The sequence below is a fragment of the Panthera uncia genome (assembly GCF_023721935.1).
Source record: "Panthera uncia isolate 11264 chromosome A3 unlocalized genomic scaffold, Puncia_PCG_1.0 HiC_scaffold_12, whole genome shotgun sequence".
Taxonomy (NCBI): Eukaryota; Metazoa; Chordata; class Mammalia; order Carnivora; family Felidae; genus Panthera; species Panthera uncia.
In genome coordinates, this window is record NW_026057579.1 from 37,748,470 (window position 1) to 37,760,991 (window position 12,522).

The window sequence follows — 12,522 nt, forward strand, 5'->3', positions numbered from 1 at the left end:
CCACGCGCTAGATTTAATTGACGTCAAAATCGTGCTGTAAAATATAGAAATGTCTGATACCGATCTCCCCTGAGTGGGTCATGGCTTTACTTACAAAGCCCACATTAAAAAATTTTTTTTAATTTTTGAGGGAGACACAGTGATGAGGGGAGGGCAGGGAGGGGAGACAGAGGATCCTGAGCAGGCCCTGCACTGTCAGCGGTGAGCCCGATGCGGGGCTCGAACCCTCGAACCTGAGCTGAAACCAAGAGTAGGACGCTTAACCAGCCGAGCCACCCAGGTGCCCCTACAGAGCCCACATCCAATCTCACGTTCGGTCTTGTGTGGCTTCTGTGTGGGCTCAGCAGTTTCTTCTGAGGGGTTCACACGGGCTGCTTCTCACCCTTGACGTGGCTCCTGACTTCCGTACACCCCTAAACCTGCCCACAGACGTCCCCGCCCTCCTGTCCACTTCACACAGCTGGAGGCAACTGGACACGAACACCTGCGTGTATCGCGGACGCTCGGGTGGCCAGCTCGGAGCTGGGAGGACACACCTTTTATCAAGGGTTTATCAAGGCTTGATGGGCCCCAGACGGCTTCCAGCCTCCTATACAGCTGGTTATCCTGAGACGAGTGCGGGTTTAGTCTGTGTTTAAGGAGGTAAAACATTTCCCAGTAGAAATGCAAACACGCAGTGATGGAAAAGCACACCAAGTGCCTGCGGATTTGCTGGTTTGCAGGGAGTCAAACCCCGCAGTGCAGCTCAGTTTCTGTGCTCTTACAAATCGGTGCACACGCGTGCACACGCGCTTTTTCCAGCCGCGGCCAGGTCAGTTTCCGGAGCCCTGCCGTGGCTGAGGGGGACCTTGGGGTGGGGGGCCACTGAGCTCCTCGGATCATCGCTGCCTGTGCCCCCCCGGGGGGGGGGGGGGCGGGTGACACGATCCCGTCAACAGGTCAGCCACGTCTCATGAGGTCACAGGGAGTTCTGCCGATGGGCTTCTTCCAGATGACGGCGGCGTTTCCCCCTGCAGATGTGTGATTTTCGTAGTGTGCTCTGACAGCTGAGCGCACGTGGTTCCCCTGCCCGGGCTCTGCGTCCGCAGCGAGCGGCTCTCTGTCGGTGGGGGGGGGGGGGGGTGGGGAGCTCGGGGTCAGGAAAGTTGAGAGCAAAGCACTTCCGTGGTGGACGGGCCGGTGGGGCCGCCGAGCAACTTGCCAGGGCTGGCCTTGCACTTCTGGTGCCGACGTGGGGTGGGCGGGGCGCCCGGGGGTGACCCGGATCTGCTGCAGTCGCTCAGGGTTCGCAGAGCTAAAGCAGGTGGGATCTGAGAAGGGTCGTTTTGGTGGAAGGTGTTTTCTTTTGGAAGGACTATCATGCAAAAGTGTTTAGAAACCTCAGGCAATTGTAGGAACTGCACAGTAAGAAGTCAACGACGCAAGAAAGCCTCCATTTTAACATTTTAAGGTTAAAATGGCAGGAAATGAAGTGTTCGTTCTGCTGCTGCTCTGGGTCTGAAAGGGAGAACATTCTCTAAAACACGAGCTGGAGCTTTGCAGAATGCAGGTGTGGAGACAGTGGGGAAACTGCTCATTTTAGGTGACGAGGAACAAAACCCAAAACAGGTGCAGGATGAGTCACACCTGTGGCCCCTCTGCCTGTTGGAGCAGACGCTGTGTCTCGACCACGAGGCCACTCAGATTCCGCGCGCTGCCGGTCAGCTGCCCCCGCGACTCCCCCCCCCCCCCTTCTGCTGCCTGGATGCGGGGCTGGCAGGATCCGCGTCCTGTCCCCCTTCGTGAGGACTGAGAGCCCCCAGCTTGGCCTCATCGTCCGCGGCGTTAGACGTCGGGGGTAAGTGCGTGTGCCCGATGGTATGCGTGCTCGATCGCATTTTCTTTTAAATTTTTTGTTTTTTATTTTAGAGAGCATACACGCGAGCAGGGGAGAGGGAGAGAGAGAATCCCAAGCAGGCTCCACACGCAGCTTGGAGCTTGACTTGGGGCTCGATCCCATGACCCTGGGACCATGACCCGAGCTGATATCGGGAGCCCAATGCTCTGCTGACTGAGCCGCCCAGGCGCCCCTGGTTGCACTTTCTGAATCCCAGATGGAGCTCTGCAGTCTGCAGGTGCTTTTTTTTTCTGCGTTGGATGGAATGTTTGCAGTCAGGGCCGTCTGAGAAAGTTCTAGGTAGCCAGCCTACCAGCTGGTACCACCAGTGAGACCGACTCGTTGACCTTGGTTTCCCTTCCATCCTTGGTAAGTAGAGAGAACCCTTCAGAACTCCCCCTTCGTCCCACGTTAAAAAAAAAAATTTCTTTTAATGTTTATTTATTTTTGAGAGACAGACAGCATGAGTGGGGGAGGGGCAGAGAGAGAGGGAGACCCAGAATCAGAAGCAGGCTCCAGGCTCTGAGCTGTCAGCACAGAGCCCGATGCAGGCCTCGAACCCACGAACCACCAGATCATGGCCTGAGTCGAAGTAGATGCTCAACCGACTGAGCCACCCAGGCGTGTCCTGCATTTAACACAGTCGCCTCCTCTGTGCTCTGCTCCGGTCCAAGTGTTGGTGACAGAGCGGGGAGGGGAGCGGCACCGTTTCCGTGGAAAGTGACGTGTGTGTCTCCTGCGTGTGCGCTGAGACGGTAGGCAAGGCCCTCGGAGCTGAGAACCAGGCACAAGGCGCCCCCAGCTCTCGCGCTGGGCCTCCGCACGGCCTGTCGGAGACGCGGCCGGAAACGTGCTCGGGGGGTCTCCGTTCTCCCGAGCACATCTGGGAAGGTGCGCTCCGGGGCCACGATCGCCAGCTCGTGGCCCTGGGACAGGCCTGCCTGCCAGGGGTGCTGACACCAGCCAGAGAGGCCTTGCTGTCCCCAGGGCCTGGCGCAGTCGCCTTACCAAGAGGCGAAAGAAAGCCCCCGGGGCCGTCCGGATGTGGCTCCGTAAATGGTGGTAAATTTGCTGCCTTATTGTTACCGCCCTAAGTCACCCACTTTTGGACTAATTCTGGGTTGATAACGGACGGATTAACCATAAACCCTGAACAGCGATGCCCCCCCCTCCCAAAAATGTGCTGTTGGTGGATCAAAAATTTTGAGAACAAGTGGGGTCAGACCCATGGGGAGAGAAGACCGGGGTGAGCTCGTCCCCCCGATGCAGGCCGGGAAGCGAAGGGCAGACAGTGGGAGTGTTGGGGAAGGTGGGCGTTCCCGTCCCCTGTCCCCGGCCCCTGTCCCCCGCTCTGGGCATCGGCAGGGTGAGCTGCCTGCCCTACGGTCCGACCGTCCACAGGCCTGCGGTGTCTGGCTCGTGTGACGCGAGTCCCCGTGTGGGTGACGATGTGGTGGAAATGTGTCCCCTGGTGGGTGCGTGGGGGCATCGGCGGCCGCGGGAGGCGCTAAGAGGTCGGATCCCGAGTGTCGAGTGTCGCTGAGGCTTTAGCCCAGGCGATTGCTGTCTGCCCACGGCAGGGCCCCGGCTCCGAGCTGGACAGCGTTCGCGACGTGAGCTCCTCTGTTGTCTCTGTTGGGCTCTTTGCCGCAAGTGACAGAAACCCAACGTGTAGGGGCTTCTGCCAGGAAGCACGAGCGACGGCTGACATGCGGCGTGCCTCTGGGTGACAGGGACAAGTGTCACCCCCTGCCTCCCGTCCACCCTTTCTGCAAAGGTCTCACTGTTTTGCAAGTAAGACGTCTCCCCACAGCGGGAACGTGGTGTCCCCGCACCTGCCCAGCTCTGGTCCCCATGCTTCCCAGGGAGGGTTCCGTGTGCCTGCGGCCGGGTCGGAAGCTCTGATGAGGGGGACGGGCTCCCCCAGGGCAGCCGGGCTGCGAGGGGGCGAGCACCTCAGAGGAGGGGGCGGCCCTGGTGCCCGGCCACCCCCAAGCCGAGCCGTCCGCCTGATTCCCCACGTGCTCACGAGGCCCCGGGGGCCTGAACCCAGAGCAGCGCGTGGAATATTCAGCCACAGCGGAACTTCTGGATGGACGGGCACAGAGGGGAGGGAATAGTGGCCTCCGGTCCGTGTGGGGAGAGGAGGATGGTCTGGCTTCTGCGTAGACAGCTCACCATGGTCTCTCCAGGGACGGCGGCTCCTGTAGGTTCCAGAAAGACCCAGATCAGGATTACGTGTGGACTCTGGCAGCCGTGGCTCCTGACCACACCTGGTGGCTGTGGGGCTCTGCCACGGCTCTTGGAATCCGCGGTGCCCTCGGGAGCCGCCTCGACCTGCAGCCCCACTTTGTGTCTGTGCCCTCGGCTGCCTTAGTGCAGCACCACGGGCTGGGGCTGACGTCTGAGGCCAGGGGCTGCCTGCTCGCCATGTCTTCACACGATGGGGCGGGGAGAAGGCTCTGGAAGGCTCTGGAACTGCCTTTCTACAAGGACACTGATCCCATCCCGGGGCCCTACCCTCACGGCCTCCCCTGACCCTGGTCACCCCCAAAGGCCCTTCCTCCCAAGGCCATTCCCCCCGGGCCCCAGGGCGTCACCGTGTGAGGTGTGGGGGAAACACCAGCCCACGGCGCACCAACAGCAGAAGCTGAAAAGCTTCCCCTTGGAAACTCGGGATTTAAGGTCTTTCTGTTGGTGAGAAGACGGTCTTGCCTCCGCCTCCAGTCTGCCCACCAGGCATCCCCCGGCCCGAACGACCTTCCCCGAGCCAGAGAGCGCCCACCTGGCCTCGGGGAGGACGGCTTGTGCTCTTAATTAGAAACCCAGCAGCGCCCTTTACCTTGACAGGCAGCTTGTCCACGCGCACTCGGTCCAGCAGCCCTCAATCCTGACTACACTGGGGCGAAAATCAGCCTGTTCACATGCGCACGGCCGCACCCAGCCCTGGACAAAGATGCTGGAAACTTCCCAGCTCTCTGTCCTCCCATCTGGCTGGGCCCCGAGGAGGGAAGGGCGGCCCGCGGGAGGACAGAGGAGGAGCTGGGTGAGGGTCTGGGTGGGGGAGGGCGAGGGTCAGGGGCACGGGGCTCTCGGGAGGACGGGGGTCCGGTCCTGGGAGCCTCTGCATGTGGCAGCCGGCAGCTCACGAGCTGAGTGAGCTGTGAGCAGGAGCCCTTTTCCGAATTTCCGTGTTTTCCATTTGCAGTTTTCTGCCCTAGGAAGTTACTTTTCACCGCATCCTCTTGAAGGCTGCATGTGGGGCCAGGGCACCGGAGGTGAGCTAGGCAGAGGTGGGGCTGGGCCTGTGCGGGCAGTGACCGCGCCCAGGGCGTCCGTCTTCTTCTGGAGTGAAGGGAGCTTAGCTTCTCTGAGCAAAGAAGCTTTTGCCAAGACCCCTCTCTTCTCCTTTCCTGTCGTTATTGTGTCTTTTTCCCCGTTAAAAGTGCTTGTATTTACCTTACACAAACTGTTCTCCAAAATCAGCTGTTCTGAAACCTACACAGAATCTAGACCAAGCGATACAGTGACCCCGGAAAGGACAAATCGATGAGATCGATGTGATTTGTGTTCTCACCCGTGTGTTTCCCGGCTGCTCCCTGGTCACTTAATGCTGGTGGCTCCCCGGGGACGCTGGCTGCCCTGACAGTATTGATCGCCCTGGCAGGATGAGGGGCGGGGGTCCCCGAGGACGCAGGGCCACCCCGGCACAGCCAGGTACAGGGGCACGCCCTCCACGGGCCTTTGCTGCTTCCCTGGGCCACACGTCTTGGCATCGGTGCTGGTGGCGCTGAGATGCCCAGGGTCCCCCCGTGCCCACAGCCCCAAGTGCCAGGAGGGATGTGCCTCCTGCACTCCCACACACGCTTCCTGGGGGACGGGAGAAGGGAGCCCTGCCTGGACCATCGGGGACCCTTCTATGAGGCCGTGGGTCCCAGTTCTGCTACTGCATAGCTGTGTGGCCTGGGAAGGTCACTCAAATTCTCTGTGCCTCAGATTTCTTCTCTGGAGAGGGAGCGGGGCTGCGGGGACTGCCTGCTGAAGAGCGCAGGACGTGGAAAGCACGACCGCTTGTTTCACGGTATTGAAAACACCTGCTTTCATCCGAGCGCGTGTCACTGAGCAGGTGTGCTGAGTTCCTGGCTGATCAGGAAAACTTCACGTTCGGGAAGCCCAGCAGGGAGCCCTGTTGGCAGTCGGGTCCTCGTGGCCGTGATGAGGCAAGGATCTCCACGAGAGCATCCCGGGTGGGGGCGGGCCCTAAACCCAGGACTGGCGACCCCGTATGACGAGGAGAGAGCCCGGAGGGAGGCCGCGGTCACAGCCCCCGGAAGCTGGAAGAGGAAAGGGCTGGGGGCTCCCCCGGAGTCTCCGGGAGAAACCGACCTGCAGACCCCACGCCGTGGCCGCGGGAGGACAGGCTTCTGTCCTTCTCAGGCACCCAGTCCGGTGGTTCCCGGGAAGCCGGCAGAGGCTGGTTCCCCCTTTTCCCTCGAGGCTGGAGTGACAGCAGGGTCACCGGCAGGTAGGGGCGGAAGCTCCGGCCGCGTCTCCCGGGCAGCGGTGGGGAGGTGGTGGGGGACCAGGCTGGAAGCAGGTGGCCGAGGCGGGACCCCGCACCGGCGGCAGGGTTAGGGGCAGCTCCAGCAGGAATGCTCTGAGGCTGACCCTGCGTTCCCCCTGCCATTTCCAGGTGTCTTGGGGTCCCGTGGATGGTGCCCTCATCTCCGGCCCTTGGACCAGACCCCTCTCCTTGCTGCTCTGCCCTGGGGCGTCTCTCTGGCCGTAGACCTGGTCCTGCCCTTTCTGAAGGGGCCTTAATCGAAGGCCCCTGATGGTGCGGCAGAGTCCCCAGTCCGGTGTGGGCTGTCGGTCCTCCGCGGGGCTGCCCCTGACCCCCGCCCCCAGGTGCTCCTGTGTCGCTGCCTCAGCGGGGGTCGGCAGTCTCCCCGGGTGCGTCCCTGGCGGGGAGTCCTGTCCTGCGCCCGGTGCCTCCCGGGATGGCGGTTTGAGCGTCTGCACTCCCGTCTGTAGGACGGACAGACCTCAGGGAGAAGAGCCCAGGGAGGGCTCCTTGGGATGACGGTGCCCAGTCCTGCAGAACTCTCCCCTCCTGGGCAAGGTGGCATCCACGTGGCCCTGTGACCCACATACCCGGGAAAGAGCCCACTTCCTGGAGGGGTTGGCGCAGGGGGAGCTGGCGTGTATCTGTGGCTCCTTCCTGCTGGCAACTTAGGTGCAGGCGCGATCCTGTTCCAGCGTCGCCACCAAGCTTCTCCACGCCTGTCACGTGACACGCTGGCCTGAGGTTCAGAAGGTCACCCGGCCGCCGGGAAGCTGGGCAGGCGACCCTGCCGCGGCCGCGTCTTGGCCTGGGTGGGCTCTGGGGATGTCGGCCTGCCTGCTGCCAGCCTGGCTCGTGCAGGGTCAGCGTGGGCCCTCGGCGGGGGACAGACCCTCCTTCCGCAGGACGGCCGTGGACGTGGAGGAGCCACGCTCGCCACCCACGATCCCCCAGGAGGAGGAAGACCCTCTTTCCTGGGCTGGTCGGGACCCGGAAGGGGAGGGGCAGCCCCCCACCCCCACCCCCACCCCCACCCCCACCCCCATCAGGGCCCGTGGCCGTGAGCTGGTGGGTCACCTGGCAACTTGCCCCTGCACCAACGACCAGGCCGGGGCCTGGCTCTGCCCTGTGCCACCCACTCTGGTGACAGGCCACCTTCGTCGCCCAAGGTGCCTCTGTGCTCCGCCTACCCCCACCCGCTGCCTGCGTAACCCCCTCCTGCTGTCCCCGTGACCGTGCCTGTCCCTTCCCGTTCAGCGCCGCCGAGGACGGTCCGACGGGAGCCAGATGGAAAGTTAGAAGTGAATGTGATCTTGACTCGAATGATGTCATCTTTTGTCCGTGGCCTCCAACCTGCTCGTGTTTGCACGTGATCTGCGTGAAGTCTGTTAACCAGAGGGTCTCTGTTTAACCGAGTGTTTGCTAAAGTCTTCAGGTGCTCGGCGGTGGCCCGCGGTGACGGCTGGCTCAGCCCAGACCCTGAGGCCGCAGTCCCCAGGCCCGGCCCGAGCTGAGCGGGGCCAGCGGGCTTGGGCCGCTCTTGGCGCCATCTGTGGGTCCTTCCGTGTCACCTGGGGGCGGCGGCCTCTGCCGCCGGGGTTGCCGTGGCGGTGTGGTCAGTAGCCCAGCGCTCCGCGGGGTGCCCGCCTCTCCCGGGCTGCTGGGCCACGGCCACTGGCGGGATGCGGGGCCCTCTCCTCCAGGGGGTGGCTAGAGAACGGGAGTGCGGCCCGTCCACGCTGGCAGGGCCTGGTCCTCAAGGGCCTCCCTGGGCGGCGTCTGGGAGGGGGGCCCTCCCCGGCTGGCCTCCCAGGGGGCGAGCTGGGCGCAGTCCGGGCCGCCGAGGGAGGGCCGGCGGGGCTCCGCACAGAGGTGGGTGTGAGTGAGCCATGCGCACCCGTGTGGGCGGGTGTGCACCTGTGACCGTCACGGAACGTGAGCTTGTTTTGAGTGTCGTGCACCCCCTGCCCGGCCTTGGGAGGCGCCAGGACCCTGCTGCCCGGCAGGCTTCCCCCGGCCTTCACCGTTCCCTGCGCACCTCCCCCTGCCCCGGGAGGACCAGCTTGTCTGTGCGTCCTGGGTGCGAACCTGACCTGGAGGGACCCGCTTGCCTTCTGCAGCCCGGAGTCCTCGCTCCAGCCAGCTGTGGTGGGAGCCGCCCTAGAACCACTGGTTCGGTACTTTTTTTTTTAATATTTGTTTCTTTTTGAGAGGCAGAGCGTGAGAGGGGGAGGGGCAGAGAGAGAGGGAGACTCGGAATCTGAAGCAGGCTCCAGGCTCTGAGTGGGGCTCGAGCTCATGAACCGTGAGATCGTGACCTGAGCGGAAGTCAGATGCTTAACCGACTGAGCCACCCAGGCGCCCCTGGCTCATCACTTTAACATAAAAGCACCATTAAAAAAAAAGTGCTTTACTGGGGCGCCTGGCCGGCTCAGTCGGTAGAGCACGCAACTCTTGATCTCGGGGTCGGGAGTTCAAGCCCCATGTTGGGTGTAGAGGTTACTTAAAATCCTAAAAATTGTACAGATGTCGTCTCGCAGGACCCCTCCCCGTCCTTGCTCCCCTGGGATGGTCCCTCTGATAGGCTGCGCGGTTCCAGCCCCTGTCCTTTTCCAGGGCTGCGAACGTGTATCTCTGAGCACTGTGTGTATTTCTGCGTTTTTGAAACAAGTGCTGTTTCGCTGTACCTACACTTTTATATCCTACCTGTTCACCCACACGTTTGTGTGTGTGCACGTCAGCGTATCGTTTAGATCATCCTCTTAACTGCGCGCTGTTCTAGTATAGAACCTGTCACCCTTTCGCTAGGGTGTGTCAATCCCCTTTTAAAAGCAAAACCTTTGCCAAAGCCGATGCTTCCCTCTGATTATAGGAAAAAGACCACAAATACGCTCATTACGTGGAAAACTTTTCAGAGACCTGGAAGAGAAAACCTAAATGACCTTGTGTCCACTCTACCCCTAACTACCACTGCCATCTGGTGGTTTCCGTCTTTTAACATGTACGTCATTTATAGAAACATCTCTTAGTTTGTGTTTTGCCGGGTCGTTAAAACTTTAACGATATGATCTTCGTATTGTGTAAACCCGTCTTGGGTACGTGTTATGATCCTATATAATTGATGAAACGGTCCCCTGTTTTTCAGTATCTTTTTACTATAAATAACCTAATCGTTGACTCCCTGCCTGTTCCTTCTCTAGAAATTCTGCGGCTCCCTCCCTGCTCTCAGGGGTTGATTGACGGCTTCCCACTGGGGTTACCTGCCACGAACCACGCCTCGCTGCCTGCTGAGCGGGTTCTCCGGGGGTGCGATCTCTCTCCAGACCGTGTCCCTGTGTTCCTGTGTCCCAGAGCCTGGATCAGGATCCAGAGGGGTGGACAGTGAGCACAGAGCCTGGATCAAAGGTTGAGGAAGGGGAGCGTGCTGGGAGGAGGGGGGAGAGGGGAGGGAAGTTCCCCTTCTCCGGGCGCCCACGGCGTAGGCCTGTGGAAAGAGTGGGGCTTGGGTCTCCATAACGGATACCACAGACGGGGATTTTGACAACAGAGACTCATGACTCACCCTCCCGCGGGCTGGGGGCGGGAAGCCTGAGGTCAAGGAGCCGATGGGCTGGTATCTCCTGGGGTCTCTCTCCTTGGCTGTGTCTTCGCGTGGCCTTTCCTCTGCATGGATCCCTGGTGCCCCTTCTTGTAAGGACACCAGTCCTGGTGCATCAGGGCTCACCCTTGTGAGCTCATTTAACGCCAGTTACTTCCTTAAGGAGCATCTTCGAACACAGTCCCATTGGGGATTAGGAGTTTAACCTGTGGATTTGGGGGCACACAATTCAGTCTGATGCTGGGCAAACAGCTTGCCGGTGTGGGAAGCAGGAGGTGCAAAGGCCCCGTGGCAGGACACGCAGGCCTCCCTTGGCTATGAGCCAGGGCGGCTGGAGCACAGGGGAGAGGTGGCGTGGGGGTAGTCAGGACCGGCCTCACTGAGCTTTGGACCCTGGTTCAGGGATGTGGGGCAGCCTCGTTTGGCGGTCAGAACCTGTGGAGGGCTGGGGGCAGCAGAGGGAGGCGTAGTCTGTCTGCCTCGTGGGGACAAAAGCGTGGGGAGAGTGGAGAACGGAAGGCTGATGGTGTTGTAACAAGCCCCTGCAGTCCCCTAAGAAGAAGGGAAACTGAGGCTCAGAGAATCCCAGTTGTTTAACCAAGGCCACACGGTTCTCGGTGTGCAGACCCCACACCCTCCGTCCCTTTGTTGTCAGACTGCAGAGAGTGTGACATTCCTTTCGAAGCCATCTTGGGGGCATGTGCCTCATGGCTGGGGCTGTTCTAGAACACGGCTCAGCAGTCTGCAGCCCGTGGGCCACACGTGGGCCGTAGCCTGTTCCTAAACGTCCCGCAAGCTTCAAATGGCTTTTACGGCCTTGAGTTGTGACAACAGGACAAACCAAGCAGAATTTCCGCCAGACCTGGTGTGTGGCCGCGAAGCCTGGCGCGTTTGCTCTCCGGCCCTTCCTGGAAACGCGGGCCCGCGACTCTTCTGGAACGTCGGCGAGCGGAGCCTGGCGCCACACTCGCAGTGGGCACCACGGAAGGCCGTGTGCGGGGAGGTGACCCGACAGGCCGTCGTGGAAGTGGCCCCTTGAAGACCTGGAAGGACTTAGCAGGGTGACCTGCCCCCAGGGTGCAGCGGGGGTCTCGTGGAGTCCTTTTGGTGACAGGCGCTCCTGCCTCTGGGCTGGTGTCCCACACGTGCCAGTTAATGGCTCGCTGAGTTTGCGTCATCAGGTCGGTCCCCTCTGTGACCCTTTGACTCGAAGAGTGCTCGTGTACGGCACACAGAGGACGAGCCGAGATGCCACGTTTGAGAAAACCTGGGAGTCTGGTGGCTGTTCCCGTCTCCGTCCGGGAGGAGAGAGGGCAGGAAGCCAGGCGGCCCCTGGAGGGCAGGTGGCCCTTTCGTTGTCCGCGCTCGGAACAACGGTGGGTGCGGAACGGGGTCCGTGGGCTCTTATCTGCCCCTGTGGACGGCCCTCGTCGTAGCCACGTGTCCCGGAGGGGGGCTGGCTCGGCCGCTTCGGGCACGGTCAGGGCGGGGAGAGGGGCCTGGCGCTCAGCACCGTGTTCCCTCTTGCTCCTTCTAGAGGTGTGATGGGGACCGAGCGTCGGCCAAGCGCGGGAGAGCCTGGCCTCGAGAGGCTCCCGGTCTGCCGGAGGGGCAGGCACGTTGTGGGATCGACGCAGAGGGCGCAGAGCCACCAGCCCGAGGCCACCCATTTGAGGGAGGACAGCTCTGGGCCGCGGTCTCGGGGCTGCAGGAAGTATCCGTCTGTTCAGGTCGAGTTCGGTCCGTCTTCAGCCCCTTCTATCTGAGCAGGTCGGGATCCCAGCTTTGGATGTGCCCGGGCTGCGTGGCCTGCAGAGGAGAGGCCAGAACCCACAGGCTCGGGTGTTTTCTGGAGAAGGCCGGGTGGCGCCCTGGGGCTGGGACGTGCTGGCGGCCCTGGCACACCGGCTGGCTCTGTGGTGCCTAAGAGCGGGACGGCCACCCTGGTGGTCTGGCCCCCACCGTCCCAGGCCCCGTCCCAGGCCCCGTTTCCTCCCCGAATCTGGGTCCAGTTCCTGGGCAGAGCCGTCGCTCCTCCGGCCTGGCCGGGCAGACGCGTTCTTGGCGTGACTTCTGCATCTGATGCCCAAAGCCAGCGTGTGCAAGGGCCCGGGGGCAGGGGGCAGGGACACGCCAGGTTAGCCTCTCTGGGGGTGTCCTGTTACCATCTGACCTGCCTGTGTGTGGCAGGCATGTGAAGCGTGACCGGATCACAGGAGCGCAAACAGCTGCCCGAGAGGGAGGGGAGGCCTCCCTGGAGGGGGCACAGTGGGGCTGCCGGCTGGGGCTGAGAGGTCCCAGAAGGAAAGCAGAAGCGGGGCGAGGACTGGGCGGCCCGGAGAGCGCCTGGGTGAGGGGAGGGCAGTCTGTGTGAGGCAGAGGCGCCCAGGCAGCTGTTAGATTTGAGATTCTCCTTTCTGCCTGCAAGACCCTGGCGCCACGAGGGTGGCGTGGGCCATGCTGGAAGGGGGGGGGGGGCCCGCA